Here is a 27434-nt window from a genome sequence, read left to right as displayed (position 1 = left end):
AAAGAACTAAGTGAAATAAAAATAAGCAATCTATCAGACAGAGTTCAGAGAATACTGACCATAAGGATGCTCAACAGCATGAGAAAAGAAATGGAAACTATGAAGGAAATTAAGAATAACATAGTAGAAATAAAAAAAATTAAAAAATAAACATTGGAAGGAATAAACAGCCAATTAGAAGAAGCTGAGAATCAGATCAGTGAAATAGAAGACAGCAGGAAAAAAATCACTCAATCAGAGAACAACCAAAAGGAAAAAAACAATTAAAAAACAAGAGGACAGCCTGGACAGCATGGCTCAGTGGTTGAGCATCGACCTATGATCCAGGAGACTGAAGTTCGATTCCAGGTCAGGGCACATGCCCAGGCTTCAGGATCCATCCCCAGCAGAGGGCGTACAGGAGGCAGCCCATCAATGACTCTATCTCATCATTGATGTTTCTATCTCTCTCCCCCTCTCCCTTCCTCTCTCTGAAATCAATAAAAAAATAAGATAAAGTAAAATAAAATAAAATAAAAAACGAGGACAGTTTAAGGGAGCTGTGAGACAACATGAAACAATATTCGCATCATAGGACTTCCAGAAGATGTAGAAAGTAAGCAAGGGTTAGAGAACCTGTTTGAAGAAACAAGGGCAGAAAACTTCCCTAACTTGGTCAAGGAAAAAGTCACACAAGTTCAGGATGCACAGAGAGTCCCATGTAAGAAGAACCTAAAGAGGCCCACACCCAGACACATCATAATTAAAATGCCAAAAATTCTAGACAGAGAGAGAATCTTAAAGGAAGCCAGAGAAAAGCAAGCTGTTACCTAAAATGGCGTTTTTGTTTTCTCATCAGAAACTCTACAGGCCAGAAGAGAATGGCATGAAGTATTCAAGGTAATGCAAAACAAGAATCTGAAACCATACTACTCTATCCAGCAAGGCTATCATTCAAAATAGATTGTGGAATAAAGAGCTTTCCAAACAAAAAAAGGCTAAAGGGGTTTATCACTACCAAACCAGCATTGCAAGAACTGTTAAAGGGACTGCTGTAATAAGAAGCTGAAATAGAAAGAATGAGAAACATAGGCATAAAGAAATATAATGGGAATAGATAAGGACCTATCAATAACAACCTTAAATATAAATGCTCCAAACAAAGGACATAAGGTAGCTGAATGGATAAGAAAACATGACCCAAATATATGCTGTCTACAAGAGACCCACCTCAGAAAAAAAGACTCACAGGCTAAAAACAAAACAAAACAAAACACCAACAACAAACAAAAAACTTCTGGAGGACTTTAATGGAACGATCAACATTTCCCCCCAAAGCTGCAGAATATGCATTCTCCTCAAGTACACACGGGACATTCTCAAACATAGACCACACGTTAGGACACAAAACAAGTCTCTACAAGTTCAAGAAGGTTGAAATCATATCAGGCATCTTTTTGGACATTTACATCATGAAATACTAAGCAGCTGTAAAAATGAAAGGTCCCTTAGCCTTTGAGACAGCATGATAGGACCTGGAAAGTATTATGCTAAGTGAAATAAGCCAGTCAAAGAAAAACAAGTATCACATGATCTTACTCACATGTGAAATCTAAAAAACATAATAAACTGATGAACAAAATAGATCCAGAGACATAGAAGCATGGAACAGACTAACAAATCTCAGAGGGAAGACAGGGATTGGTGGGTGGGCAGAGACTAACCTAAGAGCTTAAATGCATATATGCATAACCCACAGACACAGACAACAGTGTGGTGAAGGCCTGAGGGGAGAGTGCAAAATGGAGGGGATAAATGTGGGGGAAAAGGAGAAATTTGTAATACTTTCAACAATAAAGATAAATTAGAAAAAGAAAAGAAAAAAAAGAAAAGAGAGGATCCAAAAAAATAAAATCATAAACGAAAGAGGACAAGTAACAACTGACACTACAGAAATACAAAGGATTGTAAGAAAATATTACAAATAACTTTATGCCAACAAATTAGACAATCTGAAAAAAATAAATTCCTAGAAACATACAATCTTCCAAGACTGAATCAAGAAGAAAGAGAAAATCTAAACAGACTGATGGTCCTAGCAGAGTATCTCAGTTGGTTAGAGTGTCGTCCCAATACACCAAGGTTGCAGGTTCAATCTGCAGTCAGGGCACATACAAGAATCAACCAATGAATGCATAAATAAGTGGAACAATAAATCAATGTTTTTCTCTCTCTCTCTCTAAAATCAATCCATAAAAATTTTAAATATATATATTAGCAAACTTAATCCTGCAGCACATTAAAAAAATCATACACCATGATCAAGTGGGATATATTCCTGGGATGCAAGGTTGGTACAATATCAGCAAATCAATTAATGGGACATACCACATAAACAAAATGAAGGTTAAAAATTGTATGATCATATCAATAGGTGCAGAAAAAGCATTTGATAAAATCCAGCACCCATGTAGATAAAAACTCTCAGCAAAGTGGGAAGAGGAAACATACTACAACATATTAAAGGCCATATATGACAAACCCACAGCCAACATCATACTCAACAGGCAAAAACTAAAAGTGTTTCCATTAAAATCAGGAACAAGACAGGGATGTCTGCTTTCACCACTCTTACTCAACACGGTGCTGGAAGTCCTAACCATGGCAGTCAGACAAGAAGAAGAAATAAAGGTCATCCAAATTGGAATGGAAGAAGGAAAATGTCATTATTTGCAGATGACACAATATTGCATATAGAGAACTCTAAAGATTCCACCAAAAAGTTACTAAAACTGATAAATGAATTAGGTAAAGTGGCAGTATACAAAATAAATGTCCAGAACTCGGATGCATATCTATACACCAACAATGAACTAACAGAAAGGGAAACTAAGCAAAAAACCCTTACAATAGCAAAAAATAAATTAAAATAATAAAATAAAATAAAATAAAATATAAAATACCAGGGAATAAATTTAACCAAGGAAGTGAAAGACTTGTACTCAGAAAATTATGACACTGAATAAAGAAATCAAAAAAAATACAAATAAATGGGAGCATATACTATGTTCATGGATAGGAAGAATTAACATTAAAATGTCCATACTACCCAAAGCAATCTATAGATTCAAAGCAATTCGAATCAAAATACCAATGGTGGCTCTACTGGTTGGGCCATAGTCCCATACACCAAAGGTTTCAGGTTCGATTCCTGGCCAGGACACATATGTAGGATGTAGGTTTGATCCCTAGATGGGGCGCATTTGGGAAGCAATAGACCGATGTTCCTTTCTCCCCCCCCCACTTCTTTCTCTCTCTGTCCCTCTCCCTCTCTCTAAAAATCAATAAAAACATATCCTCAGGTGAGGATTTTTTAAAAAGATATTTAAAAAATATCAATGGCATATGTCACAGAACTAGAACAAATAAGCCAAAAATTTATATGGAACCACAAAAAACCCTGAGAAAAAAGAACAAAGTTGGAGGAATCATGCTACCCTGTTATCAAACTATACTACAAGGCAATAGTAATCATAACAGCATGGTACTGGCATAAAAAGTGACATATAGATCAACGGAACAGAATAGAGAGCCCAGAAATAAGCCCTCACCTATTTGGTGAAATTAATATTTGACAAAGCAAGGAAGAACATAAAATGAGGTAAAGGTGATCTATTCAATAAATGGTGCTGGGAAAATTGGAGAGACACATGTAAAAAAATGAAACTAGACCACCCTCTTACACCATATAGAAGAATAAATTCAAAATGGATTAAAGACTTAAATGTAAGACTTGAAACCATAAAAATCCTAGAAGAAAGCATAGGCAGTAAAATCTGACATTTCTCTTAGCAATATTTTTTTATAAATAGGTTTTTATTGATTTTAGAGAGAGGAAGGGAGGGAGATAGAAACATCAATGATGATGGAGTCATTGATCAGCTGCCTCCTGCCCACCCCCTACCAGGGATGAAGTCTGTAACCCGGGCATGTGCCCCAACCGGGAATAGAACTGTGACCTCCTGGTTCATAGGTCAACACTCAACCACAGAGCCACACCAGCTGGGCTCTGAGTAATATTTTTTATGATATATCTCCATGGGGAAGGGAAACAGAAGAACTACATAGGACTACATCAAACTATAAACGTTTTGCACAGCAAAGGAAACCATCCACAAAACAAAAGACAACACACTGAATGGGAGAATATATTTGCCAATGATATATCTGATAAAGGGTTAATGTCCAAAATTTATAAAGAACTCATACTACTCAACATCAAAAAACAAACCAAAAAAAACAATTAAAAAATGGGCAGAGAACATAAAGAAGCACTTTTCCAAAAAGGACATTCAATGGCCAACAGACATATGAAAAGATGTTTATCATCACTAATCATCAAGAGAAATGCAAATTAAAACCACAATGAGATATCATCTCACACCTGTCAGAATGGCTATCAATAAATTCACAAATGACAAGTGTTAGCGAAGATGTGGAGAAAAGGGAACTCTTGGGCACTATGGGTGGGAATGCAGACTGGTACAACCACTATGGAAAACAGTATGAAGTTTCCTCAAAAAATTAAAAATGGAGCTGCCTTATGAACCAGCGATTCTACTTCTGGGGATTTATCTGAAGAAACCCAAACACTAATTAGAGAGAATACAGGATGGGGCAAAAGTAGGTTTACAGTTGTTCATATGGAAAATAACAGTAATTAATAAATAATAATACAAGAATAAACTCTGTTTTGCGTAGTCACAACGGTAAACCTACTTTTGCCCCACTCTATATATGCACTCCTATGTTCACTGCAGCATTATTTACAATAGCCAAGGTATGGAAGCAACCCTACTTCCCATCAATAAACAAGTGAATAAGAACGCTGTGGTACAATATACAATGAAATAATTACTCACCCATAAAAAAAGAAAGAAATCAGCCCTGGCACGTGTGGCTTAGTGGTTAGAGCATCGGCCTGTGAACAGGTCATGTGTTTGATTCCCGTGATTCCAGTCAAGGACATATACCTGGGTTGCAGGTTCAATTCCCAGCCCTGATTGGGTGCATGCTGGAGGCGACCAATCGATGTATCTCTCTCACATTGATGTTTCTCTCTCCCTCCCTCCCTCCACTCTCTCTAATAATCAATGGAAAAAATACCATCAGGTGAGAATTAACAAACAAAAAAAAGGAAGGAAATCTTACCACTTCCAACACCACGGATGGACCTAGAGGGTATTATGCTCAGTGAAATAAGTCAGTCAGATAAAGACACCATATGATTTCATTTATATGTGGAATCCAAAGAACAAAATAAACAAACAAAATTGAAACTGACTCATAGACACAGAGAATAGACTGGTGGTTGCCAGGGGGGAGCAAGGTTGGGAGACTGGGTCAAAGAGAGGAAGGGATTAAGAAGCACAAATTGGTAGTTTCAGAATAGTCACGGGGATGTAAAGTACAGCATAGGGAATACAGTCAATAGTATTGTAATAACTACGTATGGTGCTAGGTGGGTACTGGAAACATCGAGGGAAATATTATGTAACATATATGATTGTCTAACTGCTAAGCTGTATACTGAAACCAATACAAATAAAATTAAAAGTAAACTGAAAAGAAAAAAGAGAAATAATGAAAAGAAAATAATAAATTGAATTAGATACGATTAAAAGATACTCTTTTTAAGGAAAATAAAGCTAAGTATTCTAACATGTATGCTCATTTCTTGTGTTATATAAATTTGCACCATTTATTTATTTATTTATTTGTTTTTAATAGATCTTTATTGATTTCAGAGAGAGGAAAGGAGGGGGAGAGGGAGAGACAGAAACATCAATGATGAGAGAGTCACTGATCAAGCCTGCAACCCGGGCATGTGCCCTGACCGGGAATCGAACCCCGATCGCCTGGATCCTAGGTCGACGCTCAACGGCTGAGCCACACCTGGCCAGGCTAAATTTGCACCATTTAAACAACAAGTTAGTAGAGAAGGGGGAAAAGGAATTTGTTTATTATTATAGTCCCCTTTAAATTTCCTGTTTTCTTTACTATATAGATTATTTCAGTAAATTTAAGGTCTCCTACATTCAACTGTAAACTCGGTTTCGAAGACCAAAACAGAAGGCTCAAACCATAAGGGTTCAGAGGAAATAAAAAACTGAGGCTCTCTTCAAAAATATTACCTATCTTCACTCCAATTTGTTGGCACAGTCATTAATTGCTTCTATCTTTTTTAAAACTTTTCTAAAATACAAATATAAAGATTAAGAATCACCATTTTGTAGTATACAGATAAAGAAACTCATAATTTAAGCTTTCTTCATTAGCTGTGGCACCTGATATGAGCATCATATTTACTGAGATAAAAAATAATCATACCACTATTTACTTGACAATAACTGATTTTCAAAAAGTATATATTAAATAGATCTATTCTGGAGTTTCCTGAAAACATTTTAAACAGTGCTACAGGGGGAAAAAGATAAGTTCTTGACCTGAGGAAACAGTCAGCCTGGTTTTAAAAGAACAGAAAGGAGAGCAAAACCATGAACGCTTCCAAGTAATGGAATAGATACTCCAAGCTATGACCGGTAGAGACAGCACACTGGGGAAGAACGCCACTGTGGAAGGCAAGCACGGTGGAGGGAGCATTAACCAGAAACAGCATGTGCAGAAGTGGTTATGGGAGAGCATGGTGTGGTCAAGGGCTTTTGATTAACGCACAGGTCCTATTACGACGGGTGAGTTGCCCACGCTTCTATTTGGGGCCATCTCTTCTTCACTGAGACATCAGATCTTAGTCCCTCTTTCCTACTCAGGCTCCAAAACATCTCCCCTTCTCTCTACATCACTGACTTCTCTCTGTACGGAAGCAACTCCATCCACACAAAAAGATGCTGTTGTTTTTCTCCTGCTGTTATTCCTCACCTCCTATACCCTTCCGCCTGTTGCACCACTTTTCTACACATCTCTACAGTGAAATTCCTTGAAAGAAAAATTCTCTATTCTCCCTCTGCTCCTATTCTCTTAAACCCACTCCACTCAAGCTTTGGTCCAGGCCGCTCCACTGAAACAGCATACGTCAAGGTCTCCAATACCCCCTCCACATTGCCACCAGTCAGCTCTGCACTTCATTCAGCCCACTCGCCTGCCAGCGGCATCTGACACTGCTGATCACTCCTTCCTTCTTGAAACACTCTTTGATTTGGCTTTAGGGATAGTGCATCCTCTGGATTCTCACTCTACTTCATATTCCCTCACCAGCTCCTCACCTCAATTTCTTGCTCAAGGGCCCAGTACTTGGATCTCCCTCTGTACTTACTCCCCAGGTGATTTCATTCAGCCTCAGGGCTCTAATCTCTTCCATAGCTGATGACTACCACATGTACGTCTCCATCACAGCCTCTGACCTCCTGACTCCTTACCCGACTTTCTGCTTACTCCTCATTGCCACAGAAGTCCAACAGGCATCTGTGCAGAAAAGGGTTAACAGAGCAGGTCGGCTTATACCCAAGGGCACAGACAATGTGATGTAGGCCTTGGTGGGCTGGGTGGAGGGGGGTAAAAAGGGGTGGGGAAATGGGGGACACCTGTATGTCAACAACAAAATAAAATAAAAAGGCCTGCTTGCAAGGTAGACCCTTGGCTCGCACCTGTGGAGTTATTTCAGGTGAGTTCACACCATTCCTTGGTAGGATCAGCTCAGTGTCCTAAACCACCCCTGTAAATGTTACAATGAACGCCTGCTTTCCTTCTGAGAGACAGGAATTTTAGAATGTACTAGGCAGAGGGTGGCTATGTGGCCAGGATTCCCTTGAGAAATGGCTGATTGTAGTTCTGGTAGAAAATATACAAAATGAACCTAAAATATCTTGAAAGCAAGAAAACTATCAAAGACTACTAGGATTGTGTTAACAGAACTCAGGAGTCAACTTCAAGAGGCTCCCACTGGTCAGAGTTGGGCAATCTGAGCATCGGCGAGAGTGATTACTGTGTGGATTAGAACGCATGAAACCTGTTTAAACCCATGAGTTCATCAGATAACTACACAAACTCACTCAATGATCCCCTTCGAGGATACCAGGTGACTAAGTAAGTGTTTTAAAAGTTGGTGAATGAAAGAAAATTTATTCTTTCTTTACTAACAGTATTCAAGATGACCAACAATTTGACGAGAGGATAGCTCCCTTTATAGAAATATTCTGCTAATATCGAAAAAAAGGAACAATAGAATAGCACCATTTTGCAACTTCTAATAAATTAGTGGATTTTCTAGGCAATGATCATTAATGGCTGCTAACATCTCAAGGTAGATGTTACAAGGGAGGGGAGGGACTCTGTAGAGTGAAACCAACTACAATATATAGACCTTATTTAGATTCTGACTTGAAGACACATATGCAAACATATAAGACAACTGGAGAAACTGAAACTTTGATGTTTTATAACATCATGAGACTGTTATATTTTAGTGAGATAATGTTAGTGAAACTATGTATGAAAGAGTTATATGCTGGAGATGCATAAGAGTATCTGCAGATAAAATGGTGTGACATCTCAAATCTCTTTGGAACACTGGGAGGGGAGAGGGAGTGAGGACACAGAGGAAACACGATGAGCCATGTTGATAACTGCTCAGGCAGGCAAAAGAACACACAGAGGTTCACTGCATAAACCACTCTGCCTTTGTACATGTTTTAAATATCCTGTAATATGTCTTCTGTTTTTGTTGTGCTTGTTAAGAAATATTGTTTCATTCCCACAGGACTGGGAAGAGATATAAGCAGTCTAAGAATGTTCTGTATTAGGGAACTCTTAACTGCTTTTAGAACAGTAAGCCAGTGGGCTACTTTGAAAAACCAATTTGGGAAAGCTGAGGATGCAAACACCACACCATTCCACTTACAAGTTTCTGCCCTGGAGAACTCTTGAACATATGTACACAAAAAAATATGTACAAGAGTAATCATGGAAGACTTTATAAGCAAAACATTTAAAGCTAAAAGTGCATGATTTATTTATTCCATAAATCATGGAATATTCAAAGTCTACTATCTGGAAGCAAAAGTAAATGACCAAGAGATATATGTTGACGTGGATACATCTAACAAACATAACTTTAAATGAAGGACCCATTTGAAGTATATATAACTTACGATATCGATGCACTGAGTTTTAAAGTGGGCCTGAGAATGAAACACCAAATTCAGGGTTGTGCTTACCCTCATGAGGAGGTGGGAACGTACTGGTGTGTGTGCGTTTAACTAGGCGTGGTTACAGAGTGTTCCTATATTGTTTTAAATATGTTTCTCAAAATCCTAGGATAAAAAACATTGAGAAGCAACATTAAGGATAATTTTTTAATTTCTATATTTTAAAAGTTTGATTGTAATGAGTAATGAATGTACATTACTTCCATAATAATCAAACCTTTTTGTTTGGTAATTCAGGCTTTTCTTTCACAATCTTCAAACTAAATATGATATTCCAATAGTTATGTAACAACGGGCCTAAATCTAACACTGCAGAATAAGAGCTAGAACAATGACAGCAGCTGTTGATGTATTAGCAGCTAAAGCAAAGATGCCCTGCAAAGTTCAAACAGTTAACAAGAGGGAATTATCACCAAGGAAACAAAATTATAGTAAGTTTAGATCAAGTTTTGACCCATAACAAGTCAAAGAGGACTGAGCATCATTAATTGCTATAACCACATATCTCACCCTCATCTAATCCTTATAGAAAGAATAACTTGCCTAAGAAATAACTTAGTATATTACATCTAATTAACATTTTACTATTTACATGTCATTATTAGATTGGCCACTAGAGGGCCCCAAACAGCAGAGCAAAAACCTTCAAAAGCTCTCAAAACCAAGTTGAAGAGCAAGAAACACATTCCCCTGAAGCGCAGGTGGGCACACTTACAGGTATTCACATTAGCTGCATAAACTTACTGTGATAATGGACATCCCTGTCTCGAATCCTTGGGTATCTCCCCAATGGTTTCTTCCCCTTTAGCTTCAAATCTTTAAAAACAAAACAAAAAAACCTTCTTTGTTGCTTTTTCTTGTGTTTTCACTTCCCGTTTATTTTCAACCCACTTAAAGATGGCTCTTACTCCAATCATGTTGCTATGACACTATTTTGCTATGGAAACCAATAACCTGTAACAGCCAAATCCAAAAGTCAGTTTTCAATCTTCGTATGACTGCCATTTGAAACTGTTTATCAAACCTCATTTTCTCAAAACATTCTACGTTTTTGAACCTGTGAGACCATCAAATTGGAATTCTTGTGTGCTTAAAAGACAAGTAATTACTGATTTACTCATTCAATCATTCATGTAACAAATATCTACTCGATGCTACAGGTCAGGCATTATGCTGGGCACTAGGAATCAAACAATAATAACAAGGAGCTTTAACAGTCCAATGGGAGAGAGAAAATGACAATTATAAAATAGTAATATTGAGCTCCCACAGGATCAAATGCAGGGTGTCCCTAGGAGGGAGAAGCCTGGGGCAACTCAACCAAAGGAGAACTGCCCATTACCTGCAATTTTAGTGACAAAACTTTATTTTATTATTTATTTACTTATTTATTTATTTATTTTTAATTTACCATCATTAAAATTTTATTTTATGACACCCAATTTTAAAAAATAAAATTTTCATATTATTTATTTTCCATTCCACACCTATATATATTTTTGTTTGTTTGTTTAAAATTACAGATGTCCCTTTTTCTCTCCAATAACCCATTCCACCCCGTCCCCTCCCCCTCCCCAGGCCCTCTCCCCACCATTGTCCATGTCCTTGGGTTGTGCATATATGCATATAAATTCTTTGGTTACTCTCTCCCCCTCCACCCACCCGCCCTCCTCCCTCCCTCTGAGATTCATCAGTCTGATCCATGCTTCCATGTCATTGAATCTATTCTGTTCATCAGTTTATTAAGTTCTTTAGATTAGTGACAAAATTTTAAAACTGAATTTAAATATTCAGAAAAAAAGAGGACAATATAGCCCCTGAGTCACCCCACCTCCCACCCCAACACAGGATCCAGGACAGCAGCCTGAGTTGCCTTACTCAAGGGACAGGCCTGCTATGGGTAACGGCCAAAGTGTTTAACGAGAGTGTAGGACACTCACTGCTTCGATGTCCTGAATGTCCTGCAATCTGACCTCTATTTGCCATCTGTATTAAAACAGTGAAGTCCAAATTGTATAAGTCTCACAGTGCTTGACTACTCCGACTGTGAAACTCTCCTGAGTTTCTAGAACACTCCTCTTTCCTAACTAGTTCTTCCACCTCCAGTACTTCTCCCTCTTCTTCCTTGGGCCATCTCTTCTTTTCATTCCACACAACTCTGCAGAATTTCACCTCAGCCCATTCATTTAACTACTAAATACCCGATTATGCTTTATCAGTTAACTGAACCAACCACTCTCCCTAACATCAGACATATTTCTAGGATCACTTTGACACAATTACTGTAGATGAAAAAGCAATATTGTTTCTATTTAGCCTCTTTCTTTTTATTTTTTATTTTTATAAGAGTTTATTTGAGGCAAACTGACAACATATGCCAGGGAGCAAGATCACAAGTGTTCCTCAGCCTCTTTACTGAAGAGGAAATATGACTAAGTGACCCCATGTCCAGACTGGATTAGAGTCTTTAAATTCAAGTTCGCCCTGCAGGCAGGGGGATGGTGACAACACGGGTGACACAAAGCAGTCTTCAGAGTTCAGGGAAGATCTCCCAGGATAAGATATCTGAAGAAAATCAAGGTTCTATAAACACAGGTTATTTGTACATAATAACTACTTCAGTGTGCCTTCACTTATTTGTCTAAATATATACCACTGTAGGCACCAGACTCCCCCCCCCCCCCCCACACAAAACTGACTAGAAAGTATGGTCCTGTTAATTCAAATTTTTTTTAAAGTCTTTATTCCTAAGGCTACTATGCGTGTGTGAGCAGGGCAGGGATAAGATGCAGGGAGGGCAAGGGGAAACAAAGTTATTTATCAGAGCAAAAATCACAGACTGAGAGTTAAGTTATGGACAACTGATAAATTTCAATGACTCTAGATATGTTTTGGGTGTACTCAGAGGGTTAAAGCTCATTAAGATACCAGATGAAACTTGCAAGTACATGTCCATTACCGGAGTTAATAATTATACAATTTCTCAATCTGCAGAAGGCCACTTTGGTCAGAAAGACCAATACAACCATAACCCTTTATCTTTAGAGTGGTCAGAGTCTGATGAATGGGTCAAAGATTTTTAAAACAGGATGAACTGTATCAGCAGGTTTGTCTTTGTAGAACACTGCAACTAAAAATGCTTATTCCAAAGTATATGTAGTTAAAAGACAGTGCTTTTTCCACCTTACCACCAAACTAAAAAGCTCACTGTTATATGCCTCTCCATTCTATTTTATCCAAAACGCTAAGCACCATAAAGTCCTCAATAGCATCAAAAGGTAAAACAAAAAGACAGCATAGGACTGTAATTAAAAACATGGGTTTTGAGGTAAGGTTGTGGTAGTTTGTTAAAACCCTACTCTGCAACTTACTAAAATGTAAACTTGAAATGGTTGAAGCTAGATGATAGTTACATGGGTTCATTATATATTCTTTCTTTTTCTGTATATTCTGAAACTATCCACAATAAAAAACTAAATTTCTTTACCTGTCAAGTGAAGATTAAGTTTCTTTATCTGTCAAATGAGAACATCAATCACTATTTGACAGTGACTGTAACATGGGCATGGAGTAATTACTCAAAAAATGTTAATCTTAAACCTCAGAAACTCTAACCCGAGGGAAAGGGGGTGGGAGAGGTAGAAGAGGGTAGAGGGAAGATAAATTGTGTTGGAAGGAAACTTGACTTGGGGTGGTGAACACACAATACAATATACAGATGACATATTATAGAACTGTACACCTGAAACTTATATAATTTCATTAACCAATGTCACCCCAATATATTCAATTAAAAAAGAAAATAAACTAACTCTACACACACATACTTGGTGACACAAACAAAAACCAACTAACCGTATTTCCTTCAAGTTTTTGTTCTACTGTGTATTTGACACAGTTGTAACCATAAAATTGAAGTGATTTTGTATTCTGCTTCAATCTATATATGCCACCTATAGCCTAGAATCTTCCTAATCATTTTTAATTTTAGCCTAATATTTTAATAATGAATCTAATTTAGTTAACCATTACTAATTCATTAATTTGCTCTAAACTGTCACTATTATAGCCATCGCTGCAATAAATTATTTGGGGCAGCCAGCATGAATTTTCAATTATTTTTGTGATACACCCCCAGGTATGGAATTACTGGGTCATATGGCTCTTGATATTCCTTATTATGTTGTTTGCAAGGGAACTGGACACTCTGGAATGCCATACACCATGGCTGAGACTCCCAGTCTTAATCACAACTTTGATAGCATCTGAAAAAGTAAGTCTGCTAGTTCACGATGGCACAGAAGTGCTTTACAGTTGCTTCATTTGCATTTCCAACTGAAAAATAGTGAATTTTAAATTACAGTTGAATTAGCATCCTTAACATATGAGGAGTATGCAAGCATGTACACATGCGACATACAAAGTAATAGAAAAGCAGGTTAAGAAGACAGGCAGGTGTGTATCACAGAAAAACACATGGTTAGAAAAACTAAAAACATTCCCCTTCCTAATAAAATGAAAGAAAAATTTATAAATTGATGAGAAAATGTTTCTACTTATCAAACTAGCCAACATTCCTGAAGAAGAAACAGGGGTGTCAGAAAGGGGCTGGCACTGGTAGGAGTGTAGCCAGTAAAGCTAGTGGGGGGCAATATGGCCATGCACACCAACGGTCTTAAAATCCTGACCCCTCAGTCTCCACCTTGTGCTTCTAGGAATATGACCTAAAGGGGAAAACAGTATATATACTCTCACAGATCGAGCTACGAGGACGTTCACAGCAGTGCTGTGTGTATGCTAGAATAGCTAAGAACATGAGCATTGACTGGATCTGGTTGAATAAATTATGGCACATCCATACAAAGGCAAACTATATAGCCACTTAAAATCATGAAGACTATAAAATATCATGCAAAAGGTTTTCTTCAATATACTGATATGTAAAATAAGGAGACTATAGAAAATTACATATGGAAAGATCTTATTTTCTATCTTTAAAGAACAGTATTCAGTTTACCACCATTTGCCTTGACATTAGAGACCATCACCTCTCCTAGGTAAGAAACACATGTGTTGTCCACATGACTGGTACAAGTGGTGGTAAAAAGAAACCGTTCTTTTATTCTTTCATCTCATTTAATCAGTACAAGTTGTTATCTTAATTCATTGTGCTAAGAAGTAACACTGAGTACTGACAACCTGAGTACTAGGTACCTTCCTGCTGAACTCTTTATTCCTTTTCTGTTTCAACTGATTTTAAGAGAGAGAGAGGACGGGACACAGAAAGAAACATCCATCTGCTGTTCCACCCATTCATGCATCATTGGTTGTTTCCTGTATATGCCCTAACCAGGAACTGAACGCACAACCCTAGCATACTGGGACAATGCTCTAACCAACTGAGCTCCCAGACCAGGGCTGAACTCTTTACTCTTAAGAATTACTAATAGTGGTCCTGGTCGGTTTGGCACTGTGGTTCAAGCATCGGCCCACAGACTGAAGGGTTCCAGGTCTGACTCCAGCCAAGGGCATGTACCTGGGTTGCAGGCTCGATCTCCCCCTTCAAGGGGGAGATAGCCAATCAATGTGTGTCTCTCTCCCTTTCACTCTATCTGAAAAGCAATGGAAAAATATCCTCGTGTGAGGATTTAAAAAAAAAAAATTACTAATGGTGGTGCTCTCTCTCAGGAGCATGCGCACACCTTTCTTCCCTCTCAGGCACGCATCTCCTACTCTAAGGGTCCCCACTAGACTTGCAAACAGGGGTAACCACCTGAACTTGTCTCCAAGGCCCCCTTTTCTGACTTTTCAGTGACCCAAAGCAGCCCTGCCTAGGCTCTCCTGTTGCCCTTCCTTGTTTCACTGTTCCCTGTTTTAATAAACATACTCTCAAAATAAATTTAAAAATTATTAATAGTCACTAAATTCTAATACCTGAATTTCATATCTAAAATGTTAGAACACTGCCATATTTTATGTGACTTATGAAAAAATATGCATTATTTGTCCCTCAAAAACAAAAGCAATTGAAATTTAAAGATAGTACACATTTATCTGAAGTTACTAAAACAAACCTGTGAGAAGACAATTGATGGCTTAAATCTCTGTGCTTGAGCTTTGATTTCCTTTGCAATAGTCTGGTTTTCAAGTGAAACACCAGTAACCATGTTCTCAGCACCACATGAGGTTAGTGAGTGCAGTGGGCTGAGTCCTGCTCGAAGTACAGTGGGGATTTCTCCCCCCCACCCCTGTTCTAGGCATCTGTCTTCTCCCAGTAAAGTCCCAGCATTTAAACAGGAACTGTACCTTAATCTAGCTGCTTTTCTGCCTTAAGAATAGGGTGAGCATACTTCTGACAGGCCCAGATCAGTCCCAGTTTAAGCATGCTTATCTGGTGTCCTGCTGAGTCAGTTTCCTGGTTCACTCTTAAGAGTTTAGGTTTGGAGATAAATTATGTAGTCGCCCAAGTTAAGAACACATAAACACAGGAACAAATGTCCTATTAGGGAACAGTGTGCCTCCTAATACATTTTATCAGTAACATTGGTAAAGGAAAGCATTCTGTTCCGTTTTCCTGTAAAATTTTTAAATAATTAAATACTAATTGAAATGAGGTTGAATTGTACCTAAAATCATAATACTCATTGGGGAATCTCACAGCAGAGATACGAATAAATGAGGTAGAAAAGAGTATTAACCTGTTTGGTAACTAAGAGGAATAAGAGATTGGCTGGCAGGTTCTGGGTCAACCTTGGGGTTGACCTTGGGGTCCAGTTCTCCTACAAAATGTCTCAGACAGTGAGATGTCAACTTGTCCAAGGCTCACCCTTTCTGAGGAAGGTGGCAGGAGAAATCCTAAAATGGAACACTTCACTTCCCCTCCCCCACACCATGTAATATCAAAAGGACTAACCCAGCAACCATGATTTCATAGGCATAAGGTGGGTCCCAGGCGTCTGCCTGCCAACCCCTCCGCTTGCTCTCATTTCCACCCACCCCTAAGAAAGAGGAAAACAAAACGAAATCAAGGGCGGGGAAAACTCTGCAACCTAAGCCCTGGCATTCCTTTGTAGAAAGTCATACTCAACTCAATTCTTCCAGTTCATCCGGCTAAAAACCTTGACATCCTCACTGATTAATTTTTTTCTACTTCCAATTTGTCATCAATTTTTTCCATCCTACCTAAAAATTCATTCAGAATTTGACCAGTTTTCTCTGCCTTCACCTGCTACTGCTCTGGTACAAATCACCACCACCTGGATTATTTACAGTAGCCTCCTGACTGGTTTTCCTTCTTCCCCTCCTGCCAGCTCAAGAACACTGAGGTTTATGAAGTTAAGGAACGTGCCCAGGTAGCATAGCCTGTAGGTAGTGGAGCAGGACTAGAATGCAGAAAATCAAACTGCAGAGCCTAAGCTCTTAACCACTGGGCCACACTGCCTCTCTGGTTTTCTGTCTGCACAGCTGTGGAGCTAGAAGCCCAGCCAGCCCCTCGCCATCGAGTCATACACAATATAACACACAGAGCACTGACCTACCTAGAGAGGTATGAAAAGAACAAAACTTCGACATAAAGCAGGGGTGGGGAACATCCAGCCCACAAAATAATTTGGTCTGGCCCTGTGAAGGCAACTGCAGGCGGGACTCGAAATTCAATAAATCTAGGAGACTTTTTCATAGCTAATTTTTAAGTTGATAATTTTGTATGGGCTGCAAGTGATGTTATAAATATCCAAATGGCCCTTGGCAGAAAAAAGGTTCCCCGCCCCTGGTATAAAGGATCATCATTACCAAAGAATTCCACTGGAAGGTTTACTATAAACTTAATGAGGTGAATAAATGGCTTTTCAGAGGACATCTCTCTCTCCTTTAAATCCCTTGCTCCCTTCATATCTGAAACATTCTCTCTTCCTCCTTCCTTGCCTCCTCTCCCCCACCTCTCTCTCTATTTTAATAATCTGGTAATGGATGCTAAGCTTCCAAAAAATTAAATATTCAATTTAAAGTCCTGTTGCTTAGCAAGTTACAGAGTAAATCTAACAAGCTGCAGATGACAGAGCTGCCGTCCTGACCCAGGCCGTACCACCTCACTACCCCAGAGCACACCTCAGCACTGCACACGTTGTCCCCTCAGGCTTAACCATCCTTTCCCTAGACTCTAGTTTTAAAATGTTGTTATAATTAAGATTTGATAATATGCACAGGTCTTAATGACTATTGACAATTGTCTATATACATGTAACCATCACCCAAAATAAGCTACAAGTAAGTTCCATGAACCTCAGGAAGTTCTCTCAGGTCTCTTTCTAAATAGTTTCCCGCCCCTGCCAACCAACAATTATTTTCTGATTTCTAACAGAACCTCAATTATTTCTGATTTCTTTCACTTCAAAGTAGTTATAGCCCATATAGTAAAATACTCATTTATGTCTATTTTCTTTTGCTTAATGGTTTTGAGATTCATCTGTGTTGTTAGGTATATCAGTTGTGAACACTGTGAATACACCACAATTTTTCAATCAATTTTTCCTATACATGGACAGTTCAGTTGTTTCCAAATTGGAATTATTATGAATAAGACTGCTATGAACATCCGTGAATTTATAATTCTGGGCACGTTTTCATTTCTCTTCATTAAATATCTAGGAGTAGAATTGCCAAATCACAGGATAGATAAAAATGTCGAATTTCATTAGAAAATGACAAATAGTTCTCCAAAGCAGCTGTCCCACCTTGCACACCCCCCTGCAATGTGTGCGCTCCCCCCGCACCACATCACGCCCACTTCGCATCGTCGGTCCTCTCAGAGCTGAGCGTCTGTGAGGTGTGAAATGGTATCTCGCCGCGCACTGACTTTGCATGGCCCTGGTAAGGGAGGTTTAGTACCTCTGCAAGTGCTTACTGGCCACCAGTATAGCCTCTCTGGGGGAAAGTCTGTCCATGCTTTTTCCTCACTACATTCGTGGGTTATTCCTCTTTTCCTCTTTTTGCTGTTGGGCTATTGCAGTTCTTCGTATACCCTGGACAGAAGTCGTCTGACAGATAACTGTGCAGGAAATACTGTCTCCCCACTCGATGCTGACCTACTTATCTTCTTAGTGGTATCTTTTAAAGGACAATCATGTTAATTTAGATAAGGTCTAATTTATCACTTTTTTCCTTTTATGTATCTTGTTTCTCTTAGTATCTTATCCAAGAATTCTCTGAATACCCATAAGGATATAAGGTCATAAGGATATCTTGGGGGTTTTTCCCGCTAGAAGCTATGGCAGTTTAAAAACTCTTGGATCACTCACTCTGAGGGAAGCCAGCTGCCCTTGTGGGGGGACTCAAGCAGCCCTAGTAAGAACTGAGCTCTCCTGTCAACAGCCAGTGAAGAGCTGAGGCCTCTGACCAACAGGCACTGGAAGCCACCGTAGAAGGGGATTCGCCAGCCCAGCTGGCCATCAGATGACCGCGCTCCGGCCAACATCCCGACTACAACCTCATGAGAGACTGCACCAGAGTTATCTAGCTCAGTTCCTCCTGAGTTCCTGACACAGGGGAACTGCAATGTAATAAATGTTTGTTGCTTCAAGCCACTAAGTATTGAGAATTTGTCATGAAGTGAGAATTAATACAAAAGTTGTATGGTTTTTCCTTTTGCATTTTAAATATATAATCCATTGCACATTTGTTTCTGTGTATGGATTTGAGGTGGTAGATCACAGTTTTCCATCGATACCAAGTTAGAGCAACATGTGTCTTCCTTCTCCCACTAATTTGGCACTTAGGTGGGAAAATGTGAGTCCATTTCTGAACTCTCTATAATATACCATTGATCTACATATATGTCTATCCTTATGCCAATACCCTAACATGTCTTGATTACTGTAGCTTTATGAAAAATCCTGATATCAGGAAACAAAAGGCCTCCAACTCTGTTTTTTTCAAAATTATTTTGGCTATTCTTACGTGTTTTGCATTTCAGTAAGTTCACAGAATCAGTTTATCTACTTCTTCAAACAAAGCCTCCTAGGATGCTAATGAAGATTAAACTGAATCTATAAGTCGATTTAGAGAGAATTCCATCTCAACAATACTGAGTCTTCCAATCTATGAATTTGGTATATCACCATTCATCTAAGTCTTTTCTTTTTTAACTTAACATTAGCAACATTTTCTACCTTCCTGTGTTGAGAACATAACCTTAGTTAGATTTATTCACAGGTACTTGATGTATTTTTTAATACTCAAAAATGATAGTTTTTATTACAGTTTTCAAATTGTTCATTACTTGTATAGAGAACACAAATGATCCTGTGCACTGACTTTGCTAAATTCACTTGGAGAACTGTTGTTCTGTAGATTCCACAGGTTTTCATATCTATACAACCACATCATATGTAAATAACAATTTCACTTCTTTTCCAATGTTTATGCCTATTTCCTCTTTCCTGGCTTATCATACTTTCTACAACCAATACTCCAATGTTGAAGAGAAATGGTAACAGTGAAATATACACTCATATTATTGTTTTAATATCTGTAGGAGCCATAGCCAAGGCTGGCAGTTTTTTTCTAGAAGTGGTCAGAAAGTAACAATCTAGGCTTTGCAGGCCACACAGTCTGTACAAATAGTTACACTGCAGATAGAGCCAAAAAGTAGCCACAAACAATATGTAAACAAGTGAATTTGGTGAGGCTGCAATAAAGGTTTTGGGTACCAATACCTGAATCCCCTTCAAACTGCGAATCCATGTGTAACAAACTGTCTCCTTTTGATCCTCTTCAGTCATTTTAATACGTAAAAGCCACTCCTAGGTCACGGGCCACACCACAGGTGAGGGACTGGGTCTGACCCACAGGCCAAAGCTTGGTGATCTCTGGTTTAGACCACTGATTTGAAACCTTTCTTCTTTTCTAATATAAGCATTTAATGCAATACGTTTCCCTCCAAACACTCCTTTAACTGCATTATTATTTGTATAATTTCTGCCTTGTACCTTTTTAGCCATTGCTATAGGATTTTTAATTAATATACTTAACACAGTCTGTCTCCAAATAATATTGTACCATTCGACTTAATTTAAAGGCCTTACAACAGCATTCTTCCCTTTTCTCTTCCTATTCTTTGGGCTATTTTTATCATACATTTCACTTATTTATGTCATAAACCACATGATATACTGCAACATTTTTCAATTTTTTTTAATCTTCACCCGAGGATATGTTTTTATTGATTTTGAGAGAAAGAGGAGAGAGAGAGAGAGAAACACTGATGTGAGAGAGAACATAGATTGGTTGCCTCCCATATGTGCGCCAACCAGAGACTGAATTGCAACCTAGGTTAAGTGCTCTGACTGGGAATCGAACCCACAACCTTTCAGTATACAGGACAAAGCTCCAACCAGCTGGGCCATACTGGCCAGGGCTATGCTGCAACTATTTTTGATTTATATAATCAGTAATCCTTTAAAGAGATTAAAAATTAGTTAAATATCTTTATAATATACCCACATAATTGCTATTTCTGGAACTCTATGCATACATTCATCTTTCCTTCTGGTATCGTTTTCCTTTTGCCTGAAGAATTTCTTTCTTTCTATCATCTATCTATCTATCTATCTATCTATCTATCTATCTATCTATCTATCTATCATCTATCTATCATCTATCTATCATCTATCTCCTTCTGGCTTCCTCTAAGCATGTCCTCAGGTGAGGATTTTAAAAAAAGAGAGAGAGGGAGGGAGAGAGAGAGAGAGAGAGAAAGAGAGAGCACTCTGCCCCCTGGTACAGAAAGAACAAGGGCAGCTCAATAGGGTCCTCTGTTAAAGACTTCAGATAGGAGTGGTTTCCCCAGCGAATGAGTCAATACCTCTGAAACTACAAACCAGCTGGGTTAGACAGGGCCACAAGCAGCAAGGCTGTCTGCCCCCAGGCTGCATTAATCTCATTCCAGCGCACAGGGACATTTGGGAGGCTGCCCACTCTAAAATTATTGATGATGGCCAAGGGGCCATCATGGTGGATCTCAAGTGTTGACCTGAAGGGGTTGGTTTTCTCCAGCCAAGCTAGCCAAGCCTAGTGGCTGGTTCTCCACACTCACCAGTCCGTCATACAGTTCTAAAAGTTGCCATTGCAGCTTCTGTAGTTCCCACGGTACTGCCTTTCCTGCTGATCCAGCATCTCAGTCTCTACCTGGGTTGCCTCCAGAGCCACAGCTGCTCTTTCGCGGTTCTTCTCCACCTTCTCCAGCTCCTGGACCAGCCGCGCTTCCTCCAACTCCACATCCTTCAACTCCTCCTGAAGTGTCTCCCTCTTGTCCTCACTTATTCTCTCCCTGGCCTCCAAACCTGGTCTCTTTTGTCTTTAGCTCATGAAACTTATTTTAGCATTTCTTGGCAGTCCAAGTCTGTTAGAAACAAATTCTTTCACTTCTTAATCTGTTTAAAAATATCTTTGCCCAGTCAGTGTGGCTCAGCGGTTGATCAGGGTCTGGGATGTGAGCCCAGGTAGGATTCCAGAGATGTGCCTGTGCTTCTTCACAGCTAAACCACCAGTTTTCAAAACTGTGGGAGTACTTTGCATGTACACGGGAACTGAATCATTAAGTAAACAGATGACAAATGGTGTGAGCCAGCTTTCTCACTATTGGAACAGGAGTTTACAGATAAGCAAGGGGAATGATGGATTAGAGTTGGATACCTCAGCAAGAACTCACATTTAGCATAATATAGACATAGAAATATTTAAAGGTATGTGCATATACTAATCTGTGAATATACACATGTATTTCCTGACTCTGTCAGCTGAGAGGACCTACAACCAACAACACACCAGTAGCATCAAGCACATCTAGCACCTAGATCTTGGTTTCTCTATTCTCTAATAAAAGGAACCAAGGCTCCTTGGAGAAATAGCCAATGAGGGCAGGAGATACACAAAATAGAGCATCAGCTAGTGCCAAAAAGTAAGAAAGTGCATCTCTCTCTCTCTCTTTCTGTCTCTCTCTCTCTCACACACACACACACACACACACACACACTGATGGGGGTAATGTCAAGGAGACATAGGAGCCAACTGAAAGAACCAAGTTTGAACAATTTCACCAACAAAATAAAGTAGTAATTGTATTATAACCCCAAATATGATTGAATAAATAAATACATGAGGGAGAAGAGACAAACCTCCTGCACAGAATTCCAAATAATTTATGTAGCTAGTCCATCAAGGAGGGGGAGCATAACTGCCCATAGAGATTCTTTCCAAAGAGTAAGTATGGAAAGAAAGAATGAAAGAGTAACTTTACAGTTGAGAAACTTGACAAACACTACCCTGACCTGGTGATCAAGGTCAACATCAGCACTGATAAGTCATGGTGACAATCTAGCCTTAATACAATGTACTGAAAATGGCACTGTGATCTTTCTTTGAAAAACCCAAAATCCCAGTCTAATCATGAGAAAAACATGAGACAAATACCAATAGAGGGACATTCCATAAAATGCCTGAACAATACTCCTCAAAACTGGCAAAGTCATCAAATACAAGGGAAGTACAAGAAACTCAGCCAAGAAGAGCTTAAGGACACATGACAGCTACATGTAGTGTGGAACCCTGGATGGGATCCTGAACAGAAAAAGAACATTAGGTAAAAACAAAGGACAGGGCATCAAGTATGGACTTCAGCTAAAAATAATATATCAATATTAGTTCAACACTTGTAACAAATGTACCATACTAATGTAGGTTTTAATAATAGGGGAAACTGGGTGTGGCGCGTCTGTACTATCCTTGCCATTTTTCTCTAAAGATAAAACTACTCTTAAAAATTAAGTTTACTTTAAAAAAAAAAAAAAAAAAAAACAAGACGACAACAACAACTGGGGGCTCTCTTGGTGCTGTAAGCATGACTGCCAGGCTTTTCATTTGCTAGAGAATTCTCTTTGCCCTCCAGTCCCACACCTTGCTGTCTGCAGCTCTGGTATCTTTCCTCCTCCCCAGCCTTCCTTCTGGAGGGCAGCTTCCATGCATGACGTGGAGGCCGGGAATGAAAGGGAGGAGTATCTCTCACCTCTCCTGGCCCGTCCTCAGTCCTTGGTGACTGAAAGCACAGAACGCCAGAATGCGGGGTGGGGGCCATCTCCAGCTCTTTCCTGGCCTTCAGCCTTCAGCTCTCCTGCTCTATTCCTTCACCCTTCCTGAACCCCTTCTTCTAAGGGTGGCTGCCATGCATTTGGGGAAGTTCCATGTGCCTCAGGTAGGATCTCTGTCAGCTCTACTTCCCTAGCCCTTACTCCCCAGGTAGGATCTCTGTCAGCTCTACTTCCCTAGCCCTTACTCCCCTCTCCCCCCACCGGGGGGACATTTAGTGAAGACCTATGGTAAGAGCTGGGGGGCTGACTACAGACTTGCCTTTTGGTAGAAAGGGAACAGGGACTATTCAGGATTTTACCCAGTCAGACCAGCCCAAGTATGGCCATTACAAGAATGTTGAAAGTTTGGCAGGTTCTTTCCCCATCTATAGTTGATGCCTCTTCCACAGCAGCCACAGCAGCCATGGGTTTCTTCTCAGCTATGAAGTTTCATTACTTTCTTCAGTTTAGTTCATTTAGGTTTTCTTATGTACTCAACTCTTTGAGGAGTTTTTAAAAATGACTCTTATTTGGTTTCTATTGGTTTGCAGGGTGAGAATGACACTATCTTATAACTTTGTACCTCTGAAGCAGAATTCTTTCCCCAGAATTTTCTCTTTTAATTCTCACCCGAGGACATGCTTAGAGAGAGGGAGAGGGAAAGAGAAACATTGATCAGTTGCCTTCCATACATGCCCCAAACAGGGATCTAGGATTTATGCCCTGTCAGCTCTACTGCGACTTGCAACTTGGGAGAATGGAAAGTAAGGATATAGGTACCTGGGACTAAGTTGAGGAGCAAAGACTTTGGGGCCCCCACCCCCCTTTTTTTGTTAATATATAATTACTGATTTCATAATTACTGATTTTATAATTACCCTGAAAGGACACACCTGGAAAGCTAGGTTATGCCCTGACCGGGAATCAAACCAGCAACCTTTTGGTGCACAGTGCTCAACCAACTGAACCACTCTGGCAGGGCTCTTTCCCCAGATTTTTGATGGTTCAGTCTCCCAGTACATTAAAGTATCTGCTCAAAAATCACCTCTTTAAAGATGTATTCGCTGATCACATCATCTAAAAAGTCTCCTTTTTGTCTGTTCCATATATCCATGCCTCTAGTTCTATTTTGTTCGTCAGTTTGTTTTGTTCATTAGATTCCACATATAAGTGAAATCATGTGGTACCTGTCTTTTTCCGACTGGTTTATTTCACTCAGCATAATAATCTTCAGGTCCATCCATGCTGTCACAAAAGCTGTATTTCAGCTCCAGGCCCAGAAAAGCAGCAACGTCAAGCAGGCTGCCGCCCCACCACAGCTGATATCAGGACCAACTATGATGACTAATGAACCCCTGCCCTGGCACTGAACAATTAGTGGAGACCACAACCCTGAAAGGACACACCTGGAAAGCTGATGAAGATTCTATTGAGACAGTCCCCTGGGACCTCCCCTAAAATTCCCAACCTTCGAGGTCCTTAGGAGGACCTAGTGCAGGTATATCTGTGATGCGCCCTTGCCTTTCCCCACCCCCTTCTTTCCCCAGTACAAGCTCTCTCTCAAGACATGCTGAAGTCTTTGCTCCTCAACTTAGTCCCAGCTACCTATACCCTTACTTTCATTCTCCCAAGTTGCAAGGGCCCCCACCCCCTTCTTTTTTTGTTAATATGTAATTACTGATTTCAGACAGAGGAAGGGGGAGGGAGAGAGAGAGAGATAGAAACATCAATGGTAAGTCATTGATTGGCTGCCTCCTGCATACCCCCTGCTGAGGATCAAGCCCACAACCTTGGCATGCACGCTGACCGGGAATCGAACAGTGATCTCCTGGATCCTAGGTTGATGCTCAACCACTGAGCCACACACAGCCGGGTGGGCCACCCTTTTTTTTTTCTTCTGTAACTTGTTTCCTAAGTCCACACAGCCCAGCTGGCTCACTTTTTCCATGGTTCACTTCTTCTACCTTTGTGACTTTCTAAATATATATGTGTTCAAGGGGGGGGAAAAACCTAGAGGGGAAAAAAATATTTGCAAAATATATCTGAAAATTATCTAGTATTCAGAATATATAAAGATCTCTTATAACTCAACAACAAAAGGGCAACCCAAATTAAAATGGGCAAAGCAGGTGAGATTAAAGATGGTGGCAGGCTGAGTGGAAGCTACACTGACACTTTCCAGGAACCAAACTGGAATTACAACTGAAATACAGAAAAACCATCCTGAACAATTAACTGCAACTGAAGACGAGCTAGAGAGCACCCTCATAACCAAGGAGGAAAAGTGGAGACCACATAGAGGCTGGTAGGAAGTGTGAAAGCACAAGAGGGCTGGCTGGGCTCCCACAGGCAGCAGCTGAAGGTCCAGAGGGATACTGCAGCTGTGGGGGATTCCCACTGAGGACTCTGGGGCCTAAACCCCAGGCTGGGTTTCCTCGCCAAAAACACCAGAACTGAGAAAGTTGCCCACATAACATCTGGCTGTGAAAAGCAGCAGGGTTTCCGTCTGCCAGGGAGCGACAGCTGGAAATGCAGGCACCCTCTTAAAGGGGAAATGCACAGTTTCGTGTGCAGCCACTCACCTTGGGCTCCAGCAGAGGGAGGGCACACTAGAGTAGAGCTGTGCGAGGAAAATCTAGGCTTGTGGGCTCTGGAGATAGAACTAAGAGGGCACCCCTTTGGGTTCCTGTGCCAAGTCATTCCCCCATATTGCAGAGGCACACATTTGCCTTCCAAACAGCTTTTGCCTGAGGGGGAAGAAATTGCCTGACCTGCTGGAAAACCTCTCATCCTACCCTATGGAGTTTCTACAGCCTGAGGATCATTAAGAGAATGAGATTAACCAGTCTGCAGACAGAGGCAGACTTCAGAGTGTTTTGAGTCTTTGCCTGATCTGCTTCTGGACCTGCACCTTGAAAAAGCAGACTTTGGTGTGGGTCTTGGTCCCGTAGAAATGCACCCAGCCCCAACGGAGGGGACCTCAGGCCATGGGTTGTTGATAGCTCCAAACAGGGTACTCAAGGCCAGTCACAAACAGTGTCTGACATTGGCCTTCACCAGAGACTGTGCAAAAAGACTGAGAGCCCTAGCAGGCCGACCTCATACATAGAAACAAACCCAAATAAGCAGCCAAAATTGGAGAGACAAAAAAAACAAGTCCAAAATGAAAGAACAAGAGAAGTCTCCAGAAAAGAGCTAAATGAAATGGAGATAAGGAATCTATTAGATATAGAGTTCAGAATACTGATTGTAAGGATGCTCAATAGCATGAAAAAAGAGATGGAAACTAGGAAGGAAATTAAGAATGACATAGCAGAAGTAAAGAATACACTGGAAGAATAAACAGCAGATTAGAGGAAACTGAGAATCAGATCAGTAAATTAGAAGATACAGTAGAAAAAAATCACTCAATCAGAGATCTGAAGAGGAAAAAAAAAAAAAAACAAAACGAAAAAACAGGACAGTCTAAGGGAGCTGTGGGACAACATGAAATGTAACAATATTCCCATCATAGGAGTGCCAGGGGCGGTCGAAAGTAAGCAAGGGTTAGAGAACCTGTTTGAAGAAATAATGGCAGAAAACTTCCCTAATCTGGTCAAGGAAAAACTCACACAAGTTCAAGATGCACAGAAAGTTCGAAGCAAGAAGAACCCAAAGAGGCCCATGCCCAGACACATCATAATTAAAATGTCAAAAATTCAAGACAAAGAGAGAATCTTAAAGGCAGCAAGAGAAAAGCAATCTGTTACCTACAAAGGAGCTCTCATAAGGCTGTCAGCTGACTTCTCAACAGAAACTCTATAGGCCAGAAGGGAATGCCATAAAGTATTCAAGGTAATGCAAAACAAGAATATGAAACCAAGACTACTCTATCCAGCAAGGATATCATTCAAAATAGATTCCCAGACAAAAAAAAGGCTAAAGGAGTTTATCACCACTAACCAGCATTGCAGGAAATGTTAAAGGGACTGCTGTAATAATAAGAAATAGAGAAACATAGGCGTAAAGAATTAAAATGGTGCTCAGCCAGGCATGACTCAGCAGTTGAGTGTCGACCTGGGATCCAGGCGATCAGGGTTCGATTCCCAGTCAGGGCACATGCCCGGTTGTG

The 27434-nt window shown here is 39.9% G+C and overlaps 1 protein-coding gene and 1 pseudogene across 2 annotated transcripts in view; both read right to left on the bottom strand.

Annotated features, from left to right (window-relative positions):
* SHLD2 (shieldin complex subunit 2) overlaps positions 1-27434 on the bottom strand; it is an 86977-nt gene that overhangs the window by 44162 nt on the left and 15381 nt on the right. For both annotated transcript variants that reach the window (XM_016214746.2, XM_016214743.2), the window contains exon 3: positions 9948-10019. The gene's annotated coding sequence lies outside the window, so the exon portion shown is untranslated. The remainder of the gene's footprint in view (positions 1-9947; positions 10020-27434) is intronic.
* On the bottom strand, positions 20913-24437 carry LOC148091486 (beclin-1 pseudogene; annotated as a pseudogene).

The sequence above is a fragment of the Miniopterus natalensis genome, chromosome 14 (genome assembly GCF_054644295.1).
Source record: "Miniopterus natalensis isolate mMinNat1 chromosome 14, mMinNat1.hap1, whole genome shotgun sequence".
Classification (NCBI taxonomy): domain Eukaryota; kingdom Metazoa; phylum Chordata; class Mammalia; order Chiroptera; family Miniopteridae; genus Miniopterus; species Miniopterus natalensis.
This window is presented reverse-complemented; position numbering and strand designations above follow the sequence as displayed.